The following is a 16,504-nucleotide window of genomic DNA, read 5'->3' as shown; positions in this document are numbered from 1 at the left end:
TGCCTAAAGAGAACTCATTATCTCACAACCTTTCCTAAACAAACATTAAAATAAAACTGAACAACTGTAAATTCCCTTCTTGGGTTCTCAACTCCTAAAAGTGTCACTATTTTTCTAGTTCTCCAGGGACAGAAAGTTAGAGATATCTTTAATAAATGCCTCTTCACATAATTGCTGCACGTTGTTAGTTACATCTCAGCAATGTCCCTTTTTAAACATCCTTATAGTTCATTCTCCACAGCTGCTATCCCTGTTCTTACCTTCATGATCTTTTACCTAGTGCTTCCACGGCCTCCTAAATGCTTTCTACAGCTCTACTATTTTCTGGTTCTAGATCATCTTATGAACCTGTTATATCAGATTAATCTTTTTGGTACATTCCTGGTCATGGAGGTCCCCTGCTCAGCATTTCTGGAGTGAAGTACAAATTGCCCAGGCTAGCAATTAGAGCCCCACTTGACATCTTCCAAATCATTTATTCTACCTTCCTCCATGCACTGTATGCTCTGGGTAGAAGGGTAGACTATAGACTACTCCCTTCCTTTTTATCTCTGTCAGACAAAATCATATCTTAAGACTTCTGTCAAATGACCTCCCTTCAATGAAGTATCTCCAGACTTCACTGCCTTTTGAACTTTGCTAATGTGTTTGGTGTTCTCTTCTGGCACCATAGTCTGCCTAATACGGCACTTATTGGTATGTTGTCAAATTTCTCCTTCAAAGCAGGGGCAGGACGAGTTTTTTTCACTCCCAAGAAAGGCCTTTACCATGGTAAATTAGGCTTAGTAAGTACTTCCTGAATTGAAATAGAAGGATGGGTGTTTAAATTCAGATGAAAGCATGGAAAAAGAGAAAGGGTCAAACTAACTTATCAGTCATGCTAATTCAAATCACAACAGATCTTTTGGTGCATTGACTATATTTCTGTCTTTATTTTTTTGTTCTTGGCATTTGCTCTTCTTATCTGTGGGTTAATAAGTGATTTGGCTACTTGTTAATACACACTTGAATAGCGCTGCATGTCTGGAAAATTCAACGATGGCCTCCTGGGAGGAACAGACTGCCCCTTAGAGGATATTACTTACATTTTCTTTCTAAATCAGGGTGTGTTTGTGGGGTGGTCACTGTGGATTGTTTTTCAGAGCTTCTCTTGAGAAAATGTAGAATGGTAAATTACCAAATCTCTCTACCCTGTCATCAGCATTAGTATTCGAAATGATTTTATCAGGAGTAATTATTAATAACAATAATGAGAAGCTTGCCTGTAGGGTATTTTATCCTTTGGCACTGTGTTCATAAGTTATTTGGCCTCCACAGCATCCTGAAACCCCATGAAAACAGGGCTTGTTTTGTTATTTCAGATTATCTTACCAATAATGGCTCAGCCGATATTAGAAAGCAGGTTTGTTCATTTGTGTGTTGTAACTCAGAATATGGTTCTTGAATCAGCAGCCTCTGCCACACCATTAAAAATATAGAATATCAGGCCCCACTCCAGACCTACTGGATCAGAATCAGAACTGTAATAAAATCCCACGGTTATTCCTGTGCAAAGTAAAGTTTGAGAAACACCCACTTTAAGTCCTAGAACAGAGCAACAAAAGGTATTTCATCCCTAGGGTACTGTAGTGTGTGCGTGCGTGTGATTTCATCCCTAGGGTACTGTAGTGTGTGAGTGCGTGTGCTTGTGAGAGAGAGAGGAGACAGACAGGTAAGAGGGGAGAAATCTCAGTAGGATATGGGTCCTTCCAGAGGGATGGGCATGTGGGATTTGTGGATGTGGGACTCCCCTGTATACTTGCAGTAGCTTCACCAGATTTCGTTGCGTCTGCTGTCTAAGATTGTTGAGGTTAGCGTTATTTATAGTTAAATATGAGAGTTGAGAGTGTGGGGGAAGTTGTTGTCTGGTGCTGCACCCAAACCAGGAGGATAAAGGAGGTAAGCACAAAATGAAAGCCCCCTTTTCGAGCCTCACTCAAAAAGCAGCTCACTCAAGCTCATTTCTGGTATCTGTAGTTTCTAGATGCATTTCGCCTCCTCGTGTTTCCACTTAACACCCACGACCCACTCACTCCATTAAAGCTAGTTCCTCGCCTCTAGTCTCCAGGTTTCTTTTTTCCTGGTCATCAGTCTCGCTCTCTCCCGGCACCCTCAGGCCGCGGGCCCCTCCCTTCGCGCGGGCTCGCACCTCTCCCCAGCCTGGTGCACCTGGGCTGACGCCGGCTCGGAACTCGTGCGGAGCGCCGCGAGCGCGGCGGAGGCAGAGGCGCGCTGACTGCCACCTCCAGCCCGTGCCGGAGGGACAGCACGCGCTGCGCAACGGAGACCGTTCTCCTTGGCCGCCGCTCACGGCTCGCGGCGACCACCGCCGTTGAAGCTGCAGGCGGGCAGCCGTGCGTCTCCCGGGACAGCCAGCCCCGGCGGCTGCTCCTCCCGGATGCCAGGGCCAGGGCGCCGGGCGGCCGCCAGCAGGAGAATGAAGAGCTCGGTGGGAGGAAGGAGAGAAAAGCTCCTGGGGGCGCCGAAAGCTCAGCCCAGCCGCGGTAAGTTGAGTGCAAAAAGAGGTGTCTCGGTTCAGGTGGCGGAGTTCGTTGGGGCGCCGGGCAAGGAGCTAGGGTTGCGCCCCTGCGGGATACCAGGCGCGAGGGGCTGGGGCTCGCATGGGGGGCGCGGAATGGGCGTTCGCACCGCCCAGACCTTGGACCACCTTTTCGGTATCCCGCACTATCGGTCCACACACCCCAGCCTTTCCTCGGTGCCACGGAGAAGAGACGTGAGGTTGCGGGGCCAGAGTGAAGAGCGCGGAGCTTGAGGGTCTCAGGTCACAGCTCGTTGCCGAGAACCAAGGGGCAGGGGAGGCCGAGGCGGGGGGGGCGAGGTCAGCCTGGTTCTGTCCAGAGTCGAGGGCTGGGCCACCCAGTAAGGACGTCCTGCTGTCTGTCTTTCATTGGGTGTGTGCGAGGCGTGCTCCCTCCTCGGGGGAAACCTGGCGAAGTTGTTGGGATAAAGAAACACAGCGGGACAGCTTCCTGCTTCCTTTTCATTTCCTTCTTCTTCTTTTTTAAAACAAATACTTAAAAAAACCTGAGATACACGCGTTTTGAGGGCAGGATGAGAAGCTCTTGAGTTATATCAAGCCTCCCTCCAAGGAAATCACTTTGACATTTAGGGTGGGGTTGGGAGGCTGAGTGTAAGCCAGGGCTCCTGAATCTGATTGTCTTCTTGGCCAGCTAGTGCATCTTCTTACGCTTCCATTGAGTACCTGGAGGAGCAAATTAGAAGAGAGCACAGAGTTGTGTACCTTTTGACCTCTTGCATTTTGGGAGACGTTTTATTGTGTGTATGAATTTGGGTCAGAGGACACCTGCAGCCTCCAAAATGGTGTCACCCTGTGTGAAATGCCCAATTCCAGGTCTGTTCCCCTTACAATCAGGCTTGTCCACCTCATGTGTTTCTGGAGATTGTGCTGATGGGTGCTTTAGCCCGAGCTGGTCTGTGATTTCAAACGAGTGATGCGTGGTTTCTGGGCATTGGAGTGTCTTCAATTCTGGAACCTTGAACTGACTGAGAAGAACATCTGACATTCTGTAGATGTAACTAAGGACCCTAGAGCTGGCGCTGTTCTATGCTAATTCTGCGGTGTTCCCGGAATATGGTGGGGAAATCATCTCTGTTCTGCTGAGTCTGTTTGCTAGCTGGTCTGTGAAATGTGCCTTTCAGGTGACCACTGAATTCTGGTTCACGATGTTTTCTAAAACCGACTGGAAAGGTCTTCCTCCCTCTGGGTTGTCGTGCCACTCGTTGGCCTGTGCTGGTAATTCAGTCACACTACTCTGGTCTCTAAGCATGAAAGGCAAATATGGGTCATTTCAAATTATGTAGATTGATGCAACACAGCATGTCCGAGGTTTGCTGCAATTTCTTCACATTTCTTTCCAGATGTTTTTTAGAAATTAACTTGAGCACTCTCTTCATGGAGCTAAAATGTAGACTAGGGGAATGGGCAAACATCTTGAGTTAATGTATTATCTCAGATTTAAGGAAATGAAGTGCTGGAAGTTGTCTGTGTTAGGAGAAAGAGACCTGAGGCAAAAATCAGGGCTTCTGAATTATTTTTGCTCTATGACAATGTGGCTGAGAGATCTTTGGGGTTACTTAATAATAACACCTAAAATGTGTTTCCCATTCACTGAACACCAAACTCTACAGCTAATGTAAATGCATAACAATCCCAAGAAGGTGGCGTTGTTACCATCTCCATTCCGTAGACAAGGAAAAGGAGATTTAGAGATGTTAAATTGGGAAAAGTCCCACAGTTAGTGTTTTGTAATCCAAGATTGCAGAACTCCAAAGTCGGTTGTTAACCCCTACACAACCTCTTTGAGCCTCACTTGAAAAATGAGAGCAATAAACCTCTCTAAGTTTTAATTCCATGAAAAATTCATACAGTGATTGTAATACCATAGATTGATTCATACCCAACCATTTCAGGTATTTAATATAACAGAATGCAGAATTTGTAGATGTGAAATAAAATAAAAATTGTGTGGCACTTATATAATTCGGCCTGCCAGCTTTAGAGAGGGCAAAACACTGAGATCTTAGTGTTCATCTTGAATGACGTTCTTTGAGTCCTGTTATTGTAAATCAATAGTGCTACATTATAGCCCTTGTCTTAACAATGTGTGATTTATAACATCAAACATGTCTGGTGCTAACATCATATTTGTGTGACTATAGAGTTATCCTGAGGTCTACATGAACACTTTCATATTTCAGCCAGCTTATAATTAAAGCTCAGATCCTGACAGGATTTTAAATTTCCATTAAGAGGTACAAGCAGCTTGTTTTAAAATTTCCTTTTTATTTTAAACAGTATTTTCAAAACAATTACTACCCCTGCTGTGACTTGCTATTTACCAGGTGCATCAAAAGTTCAATAATGAAAATGTTTGCAATTCAAGAAAACATAGTGTTTCATCTATAGTAACGAAGATTAGATGAGTCACATCTAACTTAGTTTTTTTGTAATTTAATGAAAATCTTGCATTTCTCATTGCTAAGTGTATGCAGGTAGCTGAGTATACAGTATCCATTATTTTCTTATAATCTCCAACTTCATAAATTCAGTACTTATGGGTTCTTCAGCTAAGTAATGTTAGTACTGTCTATAAAGATTTTGAGGTTTTAAAAGTAGGAGTAAGAACAAGTAAGATAACTTTGTCATGTTTCTTCACTAGCTGTAATTATACTTTGAGAGTGATGATATACTTTAAGTCACAGATCTCATTTATCCATACATGAATGGAATTATAAAATAAAAGTTGTATAAACCCATTGGTATGCTAATGCTATTAATATTCCAAATTTGGGAGCAGCTTTGGAAAATAGAAAATCTTGGGGAAATTAATGATAATTTACTATGTTTAATTGTATTTGCATGGTATCTTACTGTTTTCAAATAAATCTACATGTCTCATAATAACTTGCCTAGAGATTTGTTTTATTTTTTGGCAGTAGTTAAGGAGGTTTTTGTAGTAGCTAACATATTTAACCTTAGAAGAGTATTAAAATAATGAAACTAATTATGAACTTGAATCGTTAAACTGCAAAATGTTTCACGACAATGGGAGTCTTGTAAATGGTTAGGCTTATAATCACATGTGTGTATTTTCTACTGTTTTAAAAATGTTTGTTTCATATTCAAACAATAGGACTAATATTTTATTTGATATTATTTGGTGATTTGAACAACCAGATCTCTGAAAGGTAATTTAAGCTCCATAAACATGAGTCACACTGACATCCCAGATTGAAGAAACTAATATTGGAAAAGGATCTGTAATTTTGAATGTTTCAAGAGCTTGGAACTCAAGGTAGATGGTACTTCTTAGTTTTCTGACAAGGACTCTAAAGTGAGAAATTGAATAAAATAAAGCTGGTGAGTTGAAAATCAAGCAAGTGCTTAAATTGCCACTTAGGAAGCTGAGATCAGCTTCTGTAGATTACACACCCAAAAACTGCCAGTGTAATTTATATTTTGAACAAGTAGATGACACACGGGAGATCATTTAAAACATTCTAGTCCATTAAAAATGTATTTACTTCTACTTTTTTAGAGCCTGGTAAAGCTAGTGATGTCTTCCTGCTATGGATTGAATGTTTATATCTCCCCCAAATTCATATTGTGGAGCCCTAGCCCTTAATGGGATAGTATTTGAGGTGAAGCCTTTGAGAAATGATTCGGGTTAGATAAGGTTATAAGGGTAGAGCCCCTGTAATGGGATTAGTGTTCTTATAAGATGAGGAAGAGATGAGGACCCTTTCTTTGTCATGTGAAGATGCAACAAGAAGATAGCCATCTGCAGACCAGGAAGAGGGCCCACCGCAGTCATTGAATCTGCTGGCACCAAGATCCTGGTCTTCACAGCCTCCAGAACTGTGAGAAACAAATGTTTGTTGTTTAGCTACCTAGTTCATAGTATTTTGTTGTAGCAGTGCATACTGATTAAGACACTCCCCATTTTGGAATAACTCATGATTAACATAAAAAATTTGCAATTAGAGGAAATTGAAGGACACCCAGGGGCAGAGATGAATCAAATTATTTTACAAGGCCTTTATCCTATTATAAATGTGGTTTCAATCATATTCAGATAATTCTGTACTACTTCTAGTAGTGTGCCTAGATTGGGATATGTCTCAAAGAGTATCTTATTCCTAACCTCCTGATAAACCAGTAGAGTATACTAGAATACAGTTTTAGAATAGGATAGAGACCTTTAGATCGCTTAGTTACTTTATTTATTTACCTATAATGTCATCCTAACATGTGTTTAATTTTTTGCCTTATTTGCAACACAAAGGGACAGTTCTCTTTATGGAATTATATCTACCAAAACAAGCCAGCATGTAGCATTTCAAAACAGGTCTTTTCAGTGAGAAGTTTTCAGTAAGAGAGTTTTCATTTTCCTTCCTTGCAGTTATGTAGCCCATCTTTCAGGAAACAGTACTGATCTTGATGCGCCTTGATTAGTCATTAGACCTATTTGTCCCCATGAGAATAAAATGCGTTATTATGCCACAGTGTTAGGAAGTTCCATTTGAGGATTTTCCTGAGAGTCTCTCATAACATGAGGCCAGATGCTCCGTGTTAACTTTTTTTGTTATCTTATGTGTTCTGATTTTATTACTGAAGAGTTATTCTCTGCAATTTGTATAATAGAAGAGATTATTAGAGACTTCTTTTTCCTTTGCTTCTCCAACAGTCTCCATCTATCCTCAACTGAAATGAAAGAAAAAAAGAATGAAATGTATCTTTTCTTTCAGGTGCTCCTTAAACAAAATAATAACACAGGAAACTTCAGAAGGCATTCTGAAAAAAAAAATCTAGATTTTAAAATTGTATTTAGTTAAGTACAACTTCCAGAAGTTAGGTGTCTCCGTTTCCTAAAGCCATCCAGATCACCTGGAATGTAAAGAACAAAGGTTCCATGTACTGGACCGAGTTATCAGGTGGCTATAAATTCTACATTCACAGTAACTTCATAGTATATTCTATTCATAGTAAAACTTGACATCAAAATCATAGAGAAAAACAGTTATTTAGCATAGTGTAGCATTTTAAGAGTATGAGTTTAAGAACTAGACTGGCTGGATTTGAATCCTTGTTTTTTTTCTTTAAAAGTGGTGAGAATTTAATCAAGTTATTGCACCTCTCTTTACCTCAGTGTCCTCATCTATAAACTAGTGAAAATAAATCTTGGAGCACTGATTGAAGACTTAAGGTGATACACGTAAAGTGTTTTGAATAGTCTAGTACTTAGTAAGGCATAAATGTTAGCCATTTTTATTGTCATCATATATTAGTTTTCTATGGCTACTGTACCAAGATTGCTATAAATTGGAGGCTTAAAACAATAGGAATATATTCTTTCAAAATTCTAGAGCCAGATGTTTGAAATTAGTATCACTGGCCAAAAGCCAGATGTTGGCAAAGATTTGCTCTCTTAGAAGGCTTTAGGGGAGAATCTTTTCCTGGCCTCTTCCAGCTTCTGTTGCCATTCCTTGGCTTGTGGCCACATCACTCCAATCTCGGCCTTTGTCTTCACTGCCTTCTTCTCTGAGTGTCTTTGTTTCTCTTTTGTAAGGACAATTATATTTGCATTTAAAGCCTACCCTTATAATCCAGGAAAATCTCACTTAAAAATCCTTAATGTAATAACATATGAAAAACCCTTTTTCCAAATAAGGTTATCATTTACAGGTTCTAAGGATTACGAACTAATGTATTTTCAGTAAGGACTGAAGAGTACAGGAGTAGGAGGAGGATGTGCATTATTTTGTCTACCACAATCATCTTTTAAAAAATATTACGCAAGATGTGTGAAAAGACAGCAGACCCAACATAAGTAAAATATAAAAAATGCAGGAAGGACCAGAAATTTATTTTTAAAGTACATTATTTTAATATGTTTTAATTTTGATCAGATTGTGAATCAAAGATGTACAGGGCAATCAATTATTTTCTGCTCTCTTCACTCTAACATAATGCACTCAATAAATATTGTATGAGTGATTACTGTGTACCTGGAGAGTGCTAGTACTGGGAATATCAAAGTTGACAGAAAAAGTGAGACCCTGTCCTCATGGAGTGTAAAGACCAGTGTATAAATAATAGCATTACCCTAGACAATGACTACCTTATTAGTATTGAGTACTTGTATTGGGTGTAGTTGGCTCTTTATGTTTAACCTCAGCATTTTAGGGGCAAGGAAGTATTATTAAACTGCTTTTAGAGATAAGAAACTATGCCAAAGAATATATACACAGCCAGGAAGGGCCTAATTTTGAACTCTGCTTCCTCTGATTGATTGTACTGTATGTAACCTGAAACAAGGTAAAGAATAAGGACAAGCTTAAAAAATATATAAAAAAAATTTAGCTTATCTTTAAGAATCTATTGTTTCTGAAATTTTCACAAATAAAAATCCTGAATCCCCAACTAATGATGCTTATTTTGGGAAACAATAAATACTGTGAGGTACAATAAATCCTACAGGAATAATAATAACAACAGAAACATATTAACAGTTTCCTTTGGCAAATTTAATGGAAGTGAATGCTATGTCTAGGGGCTTTATCTTTTCACCTTCTTCAGAGGATGCTATGGGGTTCATTTTAAGTCTTCATTTGTTCTACAGGGAGGAAAGACCAAAAGTATTTGCAGTACAAAAGAAACTATATCAAACACTATGTTAAATGACAAGTGTTTATGGTAAAAAGCTGAGGAATTAGTAATAACCATTTTTGTTTTCTTGTGCCTTTGAATTCCCCAAAGTCTTAATTGCTTTATTTTGGTGGTGTGTTAAATTGAACAGACAGAGATGTTTTCCTTTGTTTCATACCATAGAAGACTCTGTACAGTATGTTTGTGAAAGATTGAACTAAAATAATGAAAGTTTGTTTGCAAACAAAAAAAAAATTTTTTTTAGAAAGATAAACATCTTGTCGACTGACCACATAATGTAATTACATAGAAATATCAGCTAATGAGATGTTCTGGTTAGTTGGGCTTGGGTTTAACCAGAAAGGTAAGAACCATTTTAGAATTCTTTTTTGTTTTTCAATTTTTTTCTTAGATATTAGTTGATATTTCACCCTCAGTGAATAGACAATGTTTACTTATTTATACTTTATCTTGTTTATTTTTGTCATAAATATATATAATATGAAATGTATCATCTTAATCATTTTAAGTGCACCGCTCAGTGTACATTCATATTGTTGTGCAAACATCACCATCATCCATCTCTAGAACTCTTTTCATCTTGCAAAACTGAAACTCTATATCCATTAAACAGTTGTTCCCCATTCTTCCCTGCCCACAGCCCCTGGCAACCACCATGCTATTTTCTGTCTCTATGATTGATTTTGATTACTTTAAGTACCTCATATAAGTGGAATCATACAGTATTTGTCTTTTTGTAATTGGTTTATTTCACATAACTTGATTTCATCCATGTTGTAACATGTCAGAATTTCCTTCCTTTTTAAGGCTAAATGATATTCTACTGTGTGTATATATGACATTTTACATTTCTTGTCAACTGTCCATAGACACTTAGATTGCTTTTGTTTAGCTGTTGTATAAAGCTGCTTCGATTTAATGTTGCTATAAACATGACTGCACAGATATCCCTTAAGACTCTACTTTCAATCCTTTTGGAATATATTAAGAAGCAGAATTGCTAGATGACATAATACTTCTAATACTTAGAGGAACTGCCATACTGTTTCCACAGTGACTGTACATTTTATATTTCCACCAAAAGCATACAAGTTTTCTAATTTTTCCACATCTTCACCAATGCGTATTTTCTATTTTTTTTTTGATAGTAGCTATCCTAATGGGGGTGAAGTGGTATCTAATTGTAGTTTTGATTTATATTTTCCTAATGATTAGGGATGTTGCGTCTCTTTTCATGTGCTCGTTAGCCATTTGTATGTCTCCTTTAAAGCAATATTTAGTCAAGTCCTTTGCCCATTTTTAATCAGGTTGTTTTGTTGTTGCATTTTAGGAGTTCCGTGTATATTCTAGATATTAATCCTTAATCTGATATATGATTTGTAAATATTTTCTCCCCTTCTGTGGTTATCTTTTACTTTATTGATACGGCCTTTTTGCACAAAATTTTAAAATTTTCATAAAGTCCTATTTGTCTATTTTTTGTCATTGTTGCAAGTGCCTTTGATGTCATATCCCAAAACTCATTGCTTATTCTAAACCTTTGTTTAAAATAATGGGTTTAAGATAACTTTAAAAAGTATGTAAAGGATCACTAAATCAAATTCCAAAAAAATAAGAGCCTAGAATGATTATGAAATAACTATAATTACAGACTAGAATATGAATACTATCACAAACATAATGTTGAGCATCAAGAGGTAGAAACCCCATAAAGGATGATTCATTTAAGTAAAGTTGAATATTAAGCAAAGCTAACTCATAAGCACATTGTGGCTAATGTTGAGGGAGAAGGTAAGATGCCAAAATGTTCTGCTTCGTGCTTTGGGGTGTTGATTACCTAGGAGTGTTCACTTGTAAAAATTAATTGAGTTGTATAAATATGATCTATGCAGTACTCTGTATTTGAATTATACTTTTAAAAAGTTTAAAAAGTGAAGCATTGAGACACTCATGGTAAAGAGAAATTTCCTTAAGAGTAGAAAAGATAAGTAAAGAAGTATTCAAACCTATGTTCTGTAAGAATACACACTCACCAAACTTGGTCCATCAATTTAACCATAAGTTTTTAAACAGCCATTAGACCCAAAGAAGCAGATATAATCAGAATACTATTTTTCCAGTTAAAAAACCATTCTTGGTACTGAATCTGAAAAAAAATGTTTCTCATGAGTCTTCATAAAGAAGAAATTGAATGGCCCAGTGAGCAACATCCTTGTTAATGTAGCAAAGATTTGAACAGGAATCATACTTACAGAATATAAAGAAGTTTAGTTATTGGATGCCTCCTTGTCCAACTTCAAACATTTTAATTTCTAGAATGATGAGGGGGCTACATACCTCTTAGACAATGCCCTATCCATTTTGCCCCTTTTAATGATGCTTTTGACAGTGGGTGCGGGTCAGTGAGCTTGAGCTCACGTATTCTGACAAATTCTGAGTGCTCATAGACTTTGTGATGGTTTAGAAGCTGGGGTCTGCTTGACCCTTTGGGGAATCTGAGAAAATTGATTCCTTCCAGGAAAGAAAGAGTACCTCTAAGGTGGCAGTAGTGGGCAAGGTCCAGTGGGCAAGGTCCAGGCAGTGGTAGACCTTGCCCTCTACTGCCATCTCAGAGATATACTCTCTTGCCTGGAAAATATCAATTTCTTGGGTTCTCCGAAGAGGAACTTATTAAGAAGTAATAAGCAGGGCACAGCGAACTAAGTTGGAACTTCCCTGGATAATTCAGTTCTTTGCTGATCTCGTAGAACATCAGTAATCTCGACAGTGAGTTTTGTGACAGTAGAGATTTTGTTTTATTACTCTTTCTGCCTCTTGCAATGCCTGTCAGTGCCTTGAACAAAGTAGGGGCCCTCAAACATTTGTGAAACAAATAATTAAATTCTGCTGCCTGGTAGACATAGGGGTTGTAGAAAATTGAGTTGAATAGCTGTCAGAGTCTAAACATATTCTGCAATTTGCCTTAAAAACAGCATAATATTCTGTCATCTTGGAGTGTTCCCTTGTAAAAATTCATTGAGTTGTATAAATATGATCTATGCAGTACTCTATTTGAATTATACTTTTAAAAAGTTTAAAAAGCTAGGCATTGAGATGCTCATGATAAAGATAAACTTCCTTAAGAGTAGGAATGATAAGTAAAGAAGTACTCAAACCTATGTTCTGTAAGATATGATTTTGATATGCCTTTCCATTTGTTCTCTCCCAAATAAAGTAGACACATCTCAATTACTGGTTAATTGACAGCTTCTAGTAGATTGAGTTAAAAAAGTATTTGAGGACCTCATAAAGAAGAGTTTGACCTTAGAAAATTGCTTTCAATATACAGTTTTTCAGTTCCTACGGAATTTGGTGAACAGTTGGATCTGTAACAATTTTTTATTAGTGGCATAATTTTTAATTATTCAGAAATTTGTCTAAACCAGTATATTCCATGTTGATTCTTCATAAATAAAAAAAATCAATGCAAGTTAATCTGAAGAGATGATACTTAAAAATAAAGAGTTTTCTCTTTTCAGATCATAAATTAGAACATGTGTTCTTAATTTAAATTTTTAAGAATTGAAGAACCACTACAAAAAAAAGCCAGGAAAAAGAATTCCTTTCTTAAAAAGTTGCCCTTAACAAAAGTAAAAGTTTCCATAATTCAGAAGTTTTAGCAGGCGTAAAGGATTTGAAAAAACCAAATAGCATACATCCATATTAATATATTAATAATATAATTATAACTAGTAATAACAAAAGTCTGCCATTAGAAATGATGGGATTTACATTTCTATGTCTATTTAGAGCAAAATGTTTTTATTTTTCCTGCTAGTTCATATACTAAAAACTTATGTTGAAATAGTATTTCACAGAACACAAAAGTTACTGTTGGAATTATTGTTTCTTCCCACAAATTAGGTGGGTAGGCCTTACTTTCTTTTTTTAGATAAGGAAGCAAAACTAAGAAAGGTCAAGTGATTTCCGAGATCAAGTAATTTGTGGGTGGCAACATTAAATAGTGAACTATTTTTGACTCAAAGCCTGATCTCTCTGCTGCCCTGAATAGTTTCCTCCTCTTTCCACATATACAGAGAAATAGTTTCTGCTAAGTCTATCATACATTGGAATGATTCACTGGAGGAAAATGATAGTACATGAATGGAATGGAGATGAGAACAATCAATAAATGACAGTATTAAGGGAGCACTAATGAAACTTTAATTTGAAAACTGCTTCAAAATGTACTCCAAGATAGGCTTCATAACCATAGTCAGATTTGATGTGAAGATAACCTACTTTTATGCGAATGCTGAAGTGACTTTAACAGTTTTGTACCTTGATGTGGTCCTTAAGGAAAATTGTCAGGGCCATTAATAAGTTTATAAATTGATTAGGCTAATTTGGTTCTCTAAAAGACATCTTCCTATAAATTAATGCTACTTATTACATTCTGATTACAGCAAATTGCTTGCTTTCCATGCCCAAGTTTGAAAGTTTCCAGTCTCTGCATTTTTGTCCTTTCCCAGTTGTTGGCTTTCTATTTAGTCTTGCCACATTGGAACAATGAATCATCTTGTCCATTAGCTGAGTTTGGAAATTCTGTGTTATTCATTGAATTTGTTTTTACATCATCCCTTTGATAATTCATAACCTGGCAACTTAACTGCTTTCCCAGATGTGTTTGTGATGCAACATCAACTAGTTTTGTTTTGAGCGGCAAAGGCTGTGACTTTTTTTCCTCATAAATGAAATGGGATATTTTAATAATCGACCTTGTGTATCAGAATAACAAAAGGTTTGGGTAATAATAGTGATTGATCTCTAGAGAGGTCGCATAATCAAATAATATTAGAAGGTTCTCAATTTGTATAACCTGAAGGAAACAAAAATGTGCCAACTGAGTGATCGCCCCGATTAATAGCATCTCATAGGAATACAGTTATTCATTTCTGTTTCATAAATTCCCACTAAAGGAGAGTCTAAACATTAAAGTTGAAGCGTTGTTTCTTGGTTTCTAACAGTTAAAGCATGAACAGAGGAGTGGGACAATGTATGTCAACACAAAATGCCTTTCATGCTCTCTACTGTGAATAGGGCATATGAGGACTTGGTATTCGTTCCACCTTGAAAGAGTTCTTAAGACTTCATGTCATTACTTTGTTACTGAAATAAACAGCCATGAATCTTGGAAGCTGGCTCTTACTAAGGTTTTAATAAATCGAGTCTAAGAAATGATAAAATTAATATATTGTTAAAATTTGGATGATTATCGTCGAGTATATAGAAAACAGAGTGGAACATGTCCTTTAAGATACTGCCAAGTACTGTGCAATCTTTATTGTGTTTGGAACTAAACCTGTGGCACTGACTTCATGAGTGTGTCTGTGTATGGATGGGAGTATAATGTGTGCATACAAACTGAAGCAGTTTGGAAGTCATTGAGAGGCTAGTTTGAGGATGGCTTGGCATACCTTCGTGGAAAATAATAAAAGTAGTTTGGCCTAAAAGAACGTAAGTACTAGGCACATGTTTTAAAGAAAGAAATAATGCTTTTCATTACTAGCTATGGTTTATTTAGCATTTGGCTTCTTAGTTCCTAAAATTTTTCAGAAAATGAGACAAGTTGTAAGAATTAAACTGTGAATACTTTCCAAGAAAACATCACAACCATTACCAAAGAGGATATTTTTTAAGCTAGTCAAGTGCCTACAGCTTTAATAATCACGGTAATCCCAGCCAAAGCTGTTTCTTATTTGCAGCTTTGCTCTAGCCTCCCATTCATGTTTAAAAAGTGGCTCCATACATACGTTTAAGAACTCAATTATACATGTAAAATACCTTTTTATTGAACATTATGTTGCCTCTAGTATGTATATCTAATTCTCTCTTATAACACAGGTTTAAAAAATAGTCATATGGCCAAGAAATATAAACGATATTATAAATTCATTTGTTTATATATGTTTCATAACTAGTTTCCTTACCAATGAGAGATATACTATCTGTATAGGACACTATTTCCTATCATTTTAACTGTCATTCCCGTTATCTCAAACTGAATTCATCATTTTACCCTTCCATTCAGCTCCACTTCTTCTTGACATGACTGTCTCTCAATACCAAGGCTGTTTTCTCAGAGTTTAACTATTTCTGTACATTTAAATAGTAGATACCAATCTTGACACACAATGAGTTACAATGATTGCTCCGTTATCATTATATATTACTAAATATGGGGAACCTAAAAGGGTCCTGTCATTAGTATTGTTACATTTATTTTCTGGAAATCGCCATTGCTGAAACCAGTCCTAAGTTCTATCAATATGCCCAAGGTAGTAGAGCCTCTGAAAATATTCAAGGAAGACTTTGCTTCATTTTTGAACAAAATGCAAACCTTTTAAAAATCTTATTTGTTCTTCTTTTATGAGACACCTGATCATTTTTTAGGTGATATTGGATTCTACAAGACAGAAAAACCTCTTGAATGTAGCATAATAATACTTCTGTGTATATTTTAAGTTAATTGAATCAATTCCAGCGTCCTCCCAGCATTAACTAATGATGGTAGACCTAAAATGACCACTGAGATGTTATTCAACATTGGATTTTCATTTTGTGCCCAGTAATTAAGTTAAAATAACCGTAGTTATCAAGTGTTTTTTTTGTTTTTGTTTTTTTTTTTTGTTTGTTTGTTTGTTTTAATACGGGTAGTCAAGGCAGTATACTTTTTGCCTAATGTCAGAAAGGGATCATCTGCTTGAATTTCCTTGGTACTGGGCCTGGCTATGTAACCAGATGTCTTGTAGGGTTATGATATCTAGACACTAAGTCATACAGATGGTTCCAATAACTGTGTAGGTGAGTGTCTTTTTCATTTAACATTTAAGCCCCACTAGGCATCCATTATCAATGCTGTTCAGTCATTGTAATCCCTGGTAGCTCTGTTACTGTAAAGGCCATTCTAAATTTTTCCTTGCTTTTTAAGTCCTCTGTCCAATGCCTGCTCCACATTCAAAATAGTATCTTACTTTTGCTTCTCAGATGAAATAAAGACCATTAGGCAAGCACATCTCCAAAATTTCTCTTTTATTACAAGTCACAGCTCTATTTACCACCATTTTGATTCAAATCTCCTCATCTCAAAAGGATTACTGTCCCAATGCCCACTTATTTTATGATCGCACTTCCTCCTGGTGCTGCCTAAACATTTCATCAATTACTCATCCTCTCTCTTAAAACTTCACTCTCTCCCACCAGACCTGCTGTATT

The 16,504-nt window shown here is 37.1% G+C and overlaps 1 protein-coding gene across 1 annotated transcript in view; it reads left to right on the top strand.

Moving 5' to 3' along the window:
• Nucleotides 1–2,407: 2,407 nt before the first annotated feature.
• ZNF385D (zinc finger protein 385D) overlaps nt 2,408–16,504 on the top strand; it is a gene marked incomplete in the record, with an annotated part of 956,631 nt that continues 942,534 nt past the window's right edge. Inside the window, 1 exon segment of the mRNA NM_001302426.1 lies at nt 2,408–2,543.

Source organism: Pan troglodytes, chromosome 2 (genome assembly GCF_028858775.2).
Source record: "Pan troglodytes isolate AG18354 chromosome 2, NHGRI_mPanTro3-v2.0_pri, whole genome shotgun sequence".
Taxonomy (NCBI): Eukaryota; Metazoa; Chordata; class Mammalia; order Primates; family Hominidae; genus Pan; species Pan troglodytes.
This window is presented reverse-complemented; position numbering and strand designations above follow the sequence as displayed.